This window comes from Neoarius graeffei, chromosome 1, assembly GCF_027579695.1.
Source record: "Neoarius graeffei isolate fNeoGra1 chromosome 1, fNeoGra1.pri, whole genome shotgun sequence".
Classification (NCBI taxonomy): Eukaryota; Metazoa; Chordata; class Actinopteri; order Siluriformes; family Ariidae; genus Neoarius; species Neoarius graeffei.
This window is the reverse complement of record NC_083569.1, coordinates 41,354,189-41,366,590: the sequence shown is the minus strand read 5'-3', so window position 1 is coordinate 41,366,590 and position 12,402 is coordinate 41,354,189. Positions and strand designations below refer to the sequence as shown.

At 40.4% G+C, this 12,402-nt stretch overlaps 1 protein-coding gene across 2 annotated transcripts in view; it reads left to right on the top strand.

The window, feature by feature from the left end:
• The first annotated feature begins 2,964 nt into the window (after positions 1–2,964).
• Positions 2,965–12,402, top strand: part of ctnnd2b (catenin (cadherin-associated protein), delta 2b) — a 229,446-nt gene continuing 220,008 nt past the window's right edge. For both annotated transcript variants that reach the window (XM_060932003.1, XM_060931995.1), the window contains exon 1: positions 2,965–3,105. The gene's annotated coding sequence lies outside the window, so the exon portion shown is untranslated. The remainder of the gene's footprint in view (positions 3,106–12,402) is intronic.

Here is a 12,402-nt window from a genome sequence, read left to right as displayed (position 1 = left end):
CCAAGTCTTTCGCTAGGTGGCGTCTTACGGTCTATGTACGAATATTCGAAAGAGACAAGAAAACATGGATAAGAAAAAAAAAGAAAAATACATCTATTTTGTCATTCTTTGGCAGAAAAAGAGTACATTCACCTGAAAAAACTGATACCCCTGATACCCAAGGTAATTAGTCATACTAGATTTACAACAACATCAACTACTACAACAGCAACCACTACGACTACTACTACTACTACTACTACTACTGCCACTACCACTGGTGGCTACTGCTACTACTACTAAAAACAAACCCATTCTTGTGCTATAATTTACAAGGAGGAGATAATATAGATGTGATATATAGTGGCCTGTGGTTGAATTCCAAAATATTGCCACTGATTAAACAATATCTCAATATATTTGGTTGAAGCATTAATTTTTGTCATCTACATTGCTTCATATGGCTTCTAATACAAAAAAAACCAGAATTGAGAAGAAAAAAAAAACAGCCCCTGGGCTGCCCCAGCTGTTCATTGGGCTCGCTTCGCTCACTAGGTTCGCTTCAACTGAAGGATAATCACTGGGCCCCCCATTGTAGAAATGGGCCCCTGTTTTTTCCCAGGAGGGGCCCTGTGCGCCCCTTGACCTGCAAAACAATCTGAGTCTCTGTGGATGGATGGATGGATGGATGGATGGATGGATGGATGGATGGATGGAAGTGTGCTCTGAAGCCTATAATACAACCAAGTCTAAGATTGATGAAAGAAATATAAAGGTAACGATAATGAGAACAAAAATACAAAAACAATCAACAAGCTACACTACCGTTCAACAGTTTGGGGTCACCCAGTCAATTTTGTGTTTTCCATGAAAAGTTACACTTTTATTTACCACCATAAGTTGTAAAATGAATAGAAAATATAGTCAAGACATTTTTCTGGCCATTTTGAGCATTTAATCGACCCCACAAATGTGATGCTCCAGAAACTCAATCTGCTCAAAGGAAGGTCAGTTTTATAGCTTCTCTAAAGAGCTCAACTGTTTTCAGCTGTACTAACATGATTGTACAAGGGTTTTCTAATCATCCATTAGCCTTCTGAGGCAATGAGCAAACACACTGTACCATTAGAACACTGGAGTGAGAGTTGCTGGAAATGGGCCTCTATACACCTATGGAGATATTGCACCAAAACCCAGACATTTGCAGCTAGAATAGTCATTTACCACATTAGCAATGTATAGAGTGTATTTCTGATTAGTTTAAAGTGATCTTCATTGAAAAGAACAGTGCTTTTCTTTCAAAAATAAGGAAATTTCAAAGTGACCCCAAACTTTTGAACGGTACCAGATGAGTGCTTGGCCAGCTTATCACTTAACATTTTCTTTATTGCAGAGAATATCAAATCAAATGAAAATAAAAAGGTCTTAGGGTTCGGCCAAAGAGAAACAAATCTGGGATATACGTTAAATCAAAAGTGAATGTTGTGGCTGTGTTTACTGTTCACAAAACTGATTTTCCTGTGCAAAAGTGACAGACAGTTTTACGTTCCTTGCACTGTATTTGTCATTTATTTTAAACACACATTTACTGTTATGTCAGTATTAGAATAATATAGTCTTTCACTCTCCAGGAAATGCACCGAACCAAGTACGCAACCTAAGTGATGAGGAGATGAACTGTCAATATCATTGATTCTGTAGTAATCAGCCTGATTTCCACATCTTTTACCCCCAAGCCTGATCCTTCATTAGGCCTTAACTACACTGACGGCACTCAATAACAGTTGCTTACAAATTCACTGTACAGCCAACTGGTGCATGCACTCACTGAGGCTCTGCTGGGGATTAAATCTGTTTTCATTGACTGAATATCAGTGTAAATCGGATATACATTTGCATCCAGAAGATTAAATATCTTTTTTATTATGTTTTTTTTTTGTTAAACACTCATTAACTATACTCATGTACAGCATGAATTTTATCATCATTTGTATAGCATGTACAATTTCTATAAATTTGCTCATCACTGATACTCATGTCTCATGTTTTTCATCTGGCATTTTTGCATCAGGAGACAACATGAATAATATCAAGCTGTAAACTCCAACTCTGCAGTGTTATGAGATAAATAATACACAGGATAAAAAAAAAAATAGACTATAGTGCATGCTAACTCCACAGAATTTAGCTAGAATAGTCATTTGCCACATTAGCAATGTCTCATTTCATCTCATTATCTCTAGCCGCTTTATCCTTCTACAGGGTCGCAGGCAAGCTGGAGCCTATCCCAGCTGACTACGGGCGAAAGGTGGGGTACACCCTGGACAAGTCGCCAGGTCATCACAGGGCTGACACATAGACAACCATTCACACCTACGGTCAATTTAGAGTCACCAGTTAACCTAACCTGCATGTCTTTGGACTGTGGGGGAAACCGGAGCACCCGGAGGAAACCCACGCGGACACGGGGAGAACATGCAAACTCCACACAGAAGGGCCCTCGCCGGCCCCGGGGCTCGAACCCAGGACCTTCTTGCTGTGAGGCGACAGCGCTAACCACTACACCACCGTGCCGCCCCACATTAGCAATGTATAGAGTTTATTTCTGATTAGTTTAAAGTGATCTTCATTGAAAAGAACAGTGCTTTTCTTTCAAAAATAAGGACATTTCAAAGTGACGCCAAATTTTTTGAACGGTAGTGTATATCCTGAATTATATCTACCACGCCATTTTCCATGTCAGGATCATGGAGTTTAATCAGTAACAATCTGGCACCCGTGAGGAGAGTTTAGAGATGTGACCAGCAGATGTCGCTGTTGTACCTCGGTTTGATTTGCTGCAGTGAGGCGGAGGAGAGGAGGAGAGGGATGCTACAGCATCACTGGAAGAGAAGGAAAGCTCTCTCTCTCTCTCTCTCTTTCTCTCTCTGCAGTTTTCTCGTTTCCTCTCTCCGGCGGATGTGTGTCGGATGCTTTCTTTCTGCACCTCGGTTTGCCGGTGTTTCACCAAAACGGTGAAGCTCGTGAGAGATGCTGTAACGGATTCGGCCCCTGTATGAAGTGCGGGCTTTGATCAGAGGACGGGAGGCGCGCGCGCGTGTTTTTTTCTGCTCTGGATAGCACTCGGTAAGCGCAATGTCATTCCAGCTCACACACACACACACACACACACACACATATATATATATATATATATATATATATATATATATATATATATATATATATACGCGCATGCATACATATATATGCGCGTGCATATTATATATATATATATATATATATATATATATATATATATATATGTGCGCGTGCATGCATATATATATATATATATATATATATATATATATATATATATATATATATGCACGTGCACGCGCTCCCCAAACTATACTGCAATGTCGGCTGTGCTTCAGAGCAGCATGTCTTTTTCAGCATGCCTCAAATATGATGCATGGATTTTTGTTTATGTATTTCTCATATCATGGATGGTTCCTCGATTAGACTGATAACAGGCTCCATTAGAGGCCCATTCTCCATCATGATGGAGATGGAGATGGAGGTGGGGGTTGGGATGGGATGGGGGGTGAGAGAGAGAGAGAGAAAGAGAGAGAATGGGAATTACAGTACTTCCTATTGACCTCAATTGTAATGCTGTATTTATTCATAGCATGCAATTCATAGAGAAATAGACGGTGCGGTCATAATAGCTGAGGGATGTAAAATGTTGTGGCCTTACAAATAGCCAGTCAGAGAAACTGACATTCAGGAATGGGGTATTGATTTAGACTACAATGGAAACAAAAGGAAATTGCCTTATTTAAAAAAAAGCAAGTAGTATTTATTTTTCACACACACACACGTATATGTATAGAAAGAAAAAATCAAACTGACACACTCGCCTGGGATTCTCACAAATGAGGCCATATCTTGTAATTGGACTGGATACACAGGAGGCCGTGAAAGGCTGTAAAATCACACCATTACTATTCTAACAGTATACTTTATACTACGTCATATATCACTCGCCATGATTAATGGCACCTATATTTACACCCCGTCTCACGGATAAGGCATTTTCACAACAGCATTTGAAACAGCAGCAAGCTTCTTTTTTGCTCAATGTTTACATCTGCCTGCCTGGGCATATTCATTCTTCATTACTTAGAACACAGTCAGCGATTGTTGTAACGATTTGCTGGTTGGGACTGAGGAGGACGCAGCACATGATCCGTTTACCTCTTTAATAGCTAGTGGATCATTTGAAATTAATGAGGCGATCTTATTCTCAAGTCAGGAAGAATTTGTAAGCTTTCAGATCCGAGTCTGGATGGAATAAACAGCAATCTGGTTTGTGTTTGTGTTGAGGGATTTACCTGGACACGGTGGTGTAGTGGTGAGCACTGTCGCCTCACAGCAAGAAGGTCCTGGGTTCGAGCCCAGCGGCCGACGAGGTCCTTTCTGTGTGGAGTTTGCATGTTGTCCACGTGGGTTTGCTCCGGTTTCTCCCAAAAGGCATGCAGGTTAGGCTAATTGGTGGCTCTAAACTGACCGTGAGTTTGTCAAGAAGAAGAAACCTTTATTTGTCACATGCACACTCAAGCACAGTGAAATTCATCCTCTGCATTTAACCCATCTGAAGCAGTGAACACACGCACACGCCCAGAGCAGTGGGCAGCCATACTACAGTGCCTGGGGAGCAGTTTGGGGTCAGGTACCTTGCTCAAAGGCACTTCAGCCCAAGGCCGCCCCATGTTAACCTAACTGCATGTCTTTGGATTGTGGGGGAAACTGGAGCACCCAGAGGAAACCCACACAGACACGGGGAGAACATGCAAACTCCAGACAGAAAGGCCCTCACCGGCCGCTGGGCTCAAACCCAGAACCTTCTTGCTGTGAGGCGACCGTGCTAACCACTACACCACCATGCCGCCAGTCCTGCGATAACCTGGCGACTTGTCCAGGGTGTACCCCGCCTCTCGCCCATCGTCAGCTGGGATAGGCTCCAGCTTGCCTGCAACCCTGTAGAACAGGATAAGCAGCTACAGATAATGGATGGATGGATTTACCTGGACAGGTCACAAACATGTCACGCTGTTAGACATATTCTCTATAGGCGACATACTGTGTCTGTTTGCAGCATGCATCCTAAAAGTAGAGAAAGTTCAGCCATGATGAACGCTGAAAGCATGTTTTTCTTTTTTTCCATTAACATATTAGATATATAGTAGAAAAGGCTGTTGCTGGTGATTGGGGCAGCAGCCTCTGTCAGGAGATCGATGTTACTGTTTGACCAGCTGCACCTTGATATATGTAGGATAATAGACTTCAGCTCAGATCAACAATTCAATCAAGAATATTTCAGAATAGAGGGCTGTTATGAACATGAATTATTTAAATGATGCATTTACACCAGATGAAACATATTAAGGTTGATGTTCGACATTTGTTCACCAGTAACCTGTTATTCTTTTGCATCAGTATCTCCAGCACTAATAGTTGTTGTTTTTACCTGGTGTGTGAGTATGATTGGATGAATGTGTAAAGATTTTGTTGTTTAGTACGTTATATACAGTACATATCGATGTCTTGTCTATTTATGTGCTTTGGAACCTTGTTTCAGTCAGTCAAAGCATTGGTGCTGTTTCGCAATAAAAGAGATTATCATCATCATCATCATCATCATCATCTCTTCAAATGTCTTTTATTATAATTTAAATATCTTCAATCTATTTTTAATCATGTGCTGCTTTTTGACATCATTTTTTTCTTATTAGATGGTTTGTGGGCCAGTTTGGGATCCTGGAGCTAGACTTTACGTTTAAATCCCAGTTGTTCTATAAACCAAACAGGGGCTTTCATGTCTACATTTTTATTTAGTGTACCCGAGAATTTAATGTTTTCCTTTGAGAGGACTTGGCAGTCTTGCGTGATTGCTTTGACCTGAGGTAAAGGCAGAAAAAAACATTAGATCAGAGTCTAAAACTTCTTAAACAGGGACAGACCTAATTCCACTTGCCACTAGACAGACAACGGAAATGACTGTGACTAAATTTAGAGTGAGGCATGTAAAAAAATAAAGGACAAAAGTTTGCAACCTGAGCATAGTTTGGTTTTTTGGTGGGTTTTTTTGGTGAGATAGGACAAAATCCCAGGAAAAAAATCAGCAGTTTGATCAGTCCAGTCCAGTCAGTTGGTCTCCTCGTGGTTCTTCTTCTTCTCATTATGGCCCTCTGAAAATTCAGCAATGACCACGATGGTTCTCATTGTCAACACAGCTGATTCTACAAGCAGCAGATTGTCCGTGGCTGGCACACATGGAATGTCACTGCAGGTTTTTTTTTTTTTTTTGGACATTTGGGAAACTGTTCCCAATATGTGATGCCAAATGGGCCTTGAAATGCACTGATTAATTTCAGAGCTTGATAGTTATTCTTTGTTTGAGACCTTCTAAGACAAAAAGCTGTTTGTAACCAGACCAATTCCTGGTTAGAATAATTAAAAACCTGCTATGTGCTTATCATTGGCTTAAATTTTTAAATGTAATAGCAATTTGGATGTTCTTGAGACAATGGGACTTTAAGGCGAGCTCATTATTTCCAAATGGAATTTAGCCACCATCCTCCTGTTTTGTTAAAATGCCAGGAAAGTCTTCCTGGATGTTTTCCCTCTGTTGGGTAAGAATCATTTCCCTGCACTGTTTAATGCCCAGATCGAGTGCCTGTAGGAGATCTCTTTTCCGACTTTCATTTGATCAGTGTACCATGGAAAGATGCAATTATACATTTACCTACTCATGCTTTGCAGACTGGAGGCTAATTTTGTAGTTTGCACAAACTGCTAGTGCTTAAGATAGTCACGTAGATCAGAGAAGCATGCATACACGACTATCTGGAATCAACAGAGACCATTTGTGCTTAGTGAGCCTTTGCACTTTGCAAAGAAAACCACTGACACATAAAATGTGAATTATGAGAGACAGCAGGGATATTGTGGGATATTTATAGCTCAGGTGACCTCTCCAGGGTGGTTTGGTCATATTTTTACTATAACTATGAAATGGTGTTTCTGTAAAAGTCAAATTTAAATTTAAAATCCCTATAGGATGTTCTGAAGGATAGAGAACAATGCGCAATGAGAGGAATTGGGAAATGAAATGCAAATTTTTATGCTGCTTGGTTGATTAGATGAGTCATTTATGTATTTCATGGGGGTTACCATATTCATCCTGCTTGATAGAGAGAATAAAGTAGGCCACAATGTTGGAGCTAACGCTGAGTAAGTCACATCAGATAATCTTGTAGGTGATATACATACATTCTACCCACATTCACTGGATATGAGCAATCGCGTGCTCTGATTGGCTACTCTACTATTAGGATGTCAGCTCATATACCGTGAGTAGAGAAAAATGAAATGGAATCATCAAGTCAGATATATCACTTTGTTATCAAGTATTTAAAAGAAACAGAAATAGCTAAATAAAAGAATATACTCCCCCCAGTAGAGCCTGTTCCACACTCCAGCCCAGTTGGTGGCAGTAATGCACCTTTAAGTTGGTTTGCCAACCGCCAAAAAAAGAAGAAAAGAAAATGGCAGTCCGTGTTACTGAACCAACCAAGGACAAAATAAAAACTCTACTCAAAAACAAAACCCCAAAAAGATGCAAAAAAAAACCCCACAAAAAAGCAACAAAATAGAATAAAAGTATTTGATGGAAAGAACGTATCTTTTTTATTTTTCAAGAATTATTATTTATATATTTTTTCTCATCTCTCATCTCATTATCTCTAGCCGCTTTATCCTGTTCTACAGGGTCGCAGGCAAGCTGGAGCCTATCCCAGCTGACTATGGGCGAAAAGCGGGGTACACCCTGAACAAGTCGCCAGGCCATCACAGGGCTGACACATAGACACAGACAACCATTCACACTCACATTCACACCTACGGTCAATTTAGAGTCACCAGTTAACCTAACCTGCATGTCTTTGGACTGTGGGGGAAACCGGAGCACCTGGAGGAAACCCACGCGGACACGGGGAGAACATGCAAACTCCGCACAGAAAGGCCCTCGCCGGCCACGGGGCTCGAACCCGGACCTTCTTGCTGTAAGGCGACAGTGCTAACCACTACACCACCGTGCCGCCCCTATATAGTTTTTATTTATTGAATTTGCAAAAAGTAAAAATAAAAATGTTTTGTTTCTCAAAAGCCAGTGAATGTGGATAAAATAAAACAGTTATTCCACTCAATTTCATCGTATATGGCTTATAGCCAACTCTATGACTCAGTTTTGTGCAATAACTTATACACACACACACACACACACACTGCAACCCCGCTATAACAAACTCCTTGGGGGACGTTCAAATGGTTCATTATACCGAAAAGTTTGTAATACTGAAATGGACCCACTTGTCATATCAAACACTCAGTCTTACATAAAACAAGTCCAAGTGTGTCTAAGTTATATTTATGTTTAATTCACTTATATATTTACGAAATAAAGGAAATAAGTCGCAATCACTTGCTGCGTCTTCTTCCTTTTCAGCCCATCATGTTGATTGCAGTTAAGGAGAAGTCTCGGGGCTCTTTTTCTTTTGCTTTAAAAGTAAAAATTGAATTTTTCAGGATACCATATTCTTCAGACAAATTCGTTGCTTTCTCACCACGCTTTAGACGGTCCAGGATATGATGTTTGTATTCGATGGAGAGTATCTAACATTTACAAGTGTCATGTATTGGAGGCAGATGATGGATGTAATTGCAGGAATAGTGTTTATTTAAAAACAGGCAGGCAAACAGTTAGAAACATCAGATAAAGGCAGGGTCGTGTAACGGGTAATGGTTGAGCGAGGCACAAACAGAATATCACAAAGGCAAAGTCCAGAATACAAAAGCGAGTCAAAACCAGCAAAGCAATAGGTAGAACAAAGGCTTGGTAATGTGAGACACTTGGTACAGAGTGTATACTTCACAAGGTTTATGTGTTTAGAGAGTCCTTATAAGCGCATGCTGTGATTGCACTCTAATCCGGAACAGGTGCATGGTAATTAGTCCTAATAGCGCTGCGCGTGTGTGAAAGCTGAGAGCACCAACGTGCGTGGACGTGATATCTAACAGTGCTTACAGAGTAAAGACTCAATTAAAACTGCTTTTAGCTCATAAAATAAAGTCCTTTTTAGGGATTTTTTGAAGTCAGTGATTGCTGTTCTCAATGATTGCTAGTGATCGAAACCTACAGTGGTGCTTGAAAGTTTGTGAACCCTTTAGAATTTTCTATATTTCTGCATAAATATGACCTAAAACATCATCAGATTTTCACACAAGTCCAAAAAGTAGATAAAGAGAATGCAGTTAAACAAATGAGATAAAAATATTATACTTGGTCATTTATTTATTGAGGAAAATAATCCACTATTACATATCTGGGAGTGGCAAAAGTATGTGAACCTTTGCTTTCGGTATCTGGTGTGACCTCCTTGTGCAGCAATAACTGCAACTAAACATTTCCGGTAACTGTTGATCAGTCCTGCACACCGGCTTGGAGGTATTTTAGCCCATTCCTCCGTACAGAACAGCTTCAACTCTGGGATGTTGGTGGGTTTCCTCACATGAACTGCTCGCTTCAGGTCCTTCCACAACATTTCGATTGGATTAAGGTCAGGACTTTGACTTGGCCATTCCAAAACATTAACTTTATTCTTCTTTAACCATTCTTTGGTAGAACGACTTGTGTGCTTAGGTTCATTGTCTTGCTGCATGACCCACCTTCTCTTGAGATTCAGTTCATGGACAGATGTCCTAACATTTTCCTTTAGAATTTGCTGGTATAATTCAAAATTCATTGTTCCATCAATGATGGCATGCCGTCCTGGCCCAGATGCAGCAAAACCGGCTCAAACCATGATACTACCACCACCATGTTTCATAGATGGGATAAGGTTCTTATGCTGGAATGCAGTGTTTTTCTTTCTCCAAACATAACGCTTCTCATTTAAACCAAAAAGTTTATTTTGGTCTCATCCATCCACAAAACATTTTCCCAATAGCCTTCTGGCTTGCCCACGTGATCTTTAGCAAACTGCAGATGAGCAGCAATGTTCTTTTTGGAGGGCAGTGGCTTTCTCCTTGCAACCCTGCCATGCACACCATTGTTGTTCAGTGTTCTCCTGATAGTGGACTCATGAACATTAACATTAGCCAATGTGAGAGAGGCCTTCAGTTGCTTAGAAGTTACCCTGGGGTCCTTTTTGACCTCACCGACTATTACACGCGTTGTTCTTGGAGTGATCTTTGTTGGTCGACCACTCCTAGCGAGGGTAACAATGGTCTTGAATTTCCTCCATTTGTACACAATCTGTCTGACTGTGGATTGGTGGAGTCCAAACTCTTTAGAGATGGTTTTGTAGCCTTTTCCAGCCTGATGAGCATCAACAACGCTTTTTCTGAGGTCCTCAGAAATCTCCTTTGTTCGTGCCATGATCCACTTCCACAAACATGTGTTGTGAAGATCAGACTTTGATAGATCCCTGTTCTTTAAATAAAACAGGGTGCCCACTCACACCTGATTGTCATCCCATTGATTGAAAACACCTGACTCTAATTTCACCTTCAAATTAACTGCTAATCCTAGAGGTTCACATACTTTTGCCACTCACAGATATGTAATATTGGATCATTTTCCTCAATAAATAAATGACCAAGTATAATATTTTTGTCTCATTTGTTTAACTGGGTTCTCTTTATCTACTTTGAGGACTTGTGTGAAAATCAGATGATGTTTTAGGTCATATTTATTCAGAAATATAGAAAATTCTAAAGGGTTCACAAACTTTCAAGCACCACTGTAAGGGAGGCTCATTAAGCCTTTGTTTTATGGCGTTAACACATACTGTTAACTTGACTGCAGACTCAGTGACTTATTGTTTGTCTCTGATGGGAAGAGGAGCACATGGCTCAGTGTTGTTTTTTTGACGACATTGTCATTAAATGCGGGGAACATAAACCTAGTTCATTATATGGGAAAGTTCGTAGTAAAAGAATTTGTTATAGCAGGGTTGCAGTGTATTGAAAAATGGGTAGTTAAATATATCACATATCACATATTATTACTATTACAGCCCTTTAACTCACTGTGGTCTCTCCAGTCCTCCAGAATAATTGATATGTAGGGAATTACATATCAATTAATACCAGTTTCCTGAGCCGTTTTGGATAGTCAGAGACATATCTTTTTCCGCCCTCAGAATCTGCTTTATCGGTCCAGCTCCTATTCCCTTGCAATCTTTAAACAGCTTTTGTAACATGATAACATGGGGCTCATGCATTGGTTGTCTAGCTGTGCTGCTGCTGAATTTAAAGGGGTTGTTGTGTTATTCTCTTACCAACGGGAGGAGTCTGTGCCAGAACCTTACCATGAACAATTACCATGGAGCTAATCTTATTCAAGCCAGCTAATTTGTTGTCTCCCATTATCTCCCATAAGCACAAAAGAGCTTTAAAGAAATCATGAAGGGAATCCAAAATGCAGTGCAAGTAGATGAATAGGTGTAATAACCAAATGATATCACACTCTCATTGGATTCATTTGCTTCCCTCATAAGACTTGGCATCGTTTTATGGAACACAAGGTCTGTCTTCATTTGATGAGCCCTTAATGTTTGGAAAACTAAAGGCCAAGTGATCTGATGATTGTGTCGGTTGCCAACACTATATATACCAGTAGTAAAATGGTACTTTGAGCCATGTGTCAAAAAGGGAATACGGCCATTAATCTTATACAAGCCAAATGTTATCATGACAGAGGTATCTGATGCTCTCATAACTTGATCAAGAGCTCACAAGCCTGTAACTGAAATCCCATGTCAGATTCTTGGAACAGTCTTAATTGGAGTTTAAACCTGGAAGCTTGGGCCTTAGTGGAGCAATTAAGAGTAAGAAAACAAGAGAAAGTTTCTTGAACGAGAAGTTGGAAATCTCAGTCTTTGTTGTGTAACCTTGTGTTCACAGTAGCAAGTGACAGGCAACTATTCAACTTCTATGTATGTGTGCGACACGGAGCCACAATTTCAGCGACATCAGCAAACGGAAAAGCGACAGTGTGATGAGTGACATTTGAATTGAGACGTTTTCAACTCTATGCAAATCAGGTCTGACAAATCCACATGATTGGCTTGAGTGATTCCTTGGACCAATCCTATTGTATGTGTGGTCTGAAATTTTTAAGCTTCTCAAATACATTGCAGGCATTTAGCAGACACTCTTATCCAGAGCAATGTACAACAGGATCCTGACATACCCATAGCAGTGGGCAGCCTGGGGAGCAGTTGAGGGTTAGGTGCCTTGCTCAGGGGCACTTCAGCCATTCTTGCTGGTCCAGGGAATCGAACCAGCAACCTTTTGGTCCCAAAGCTGCTT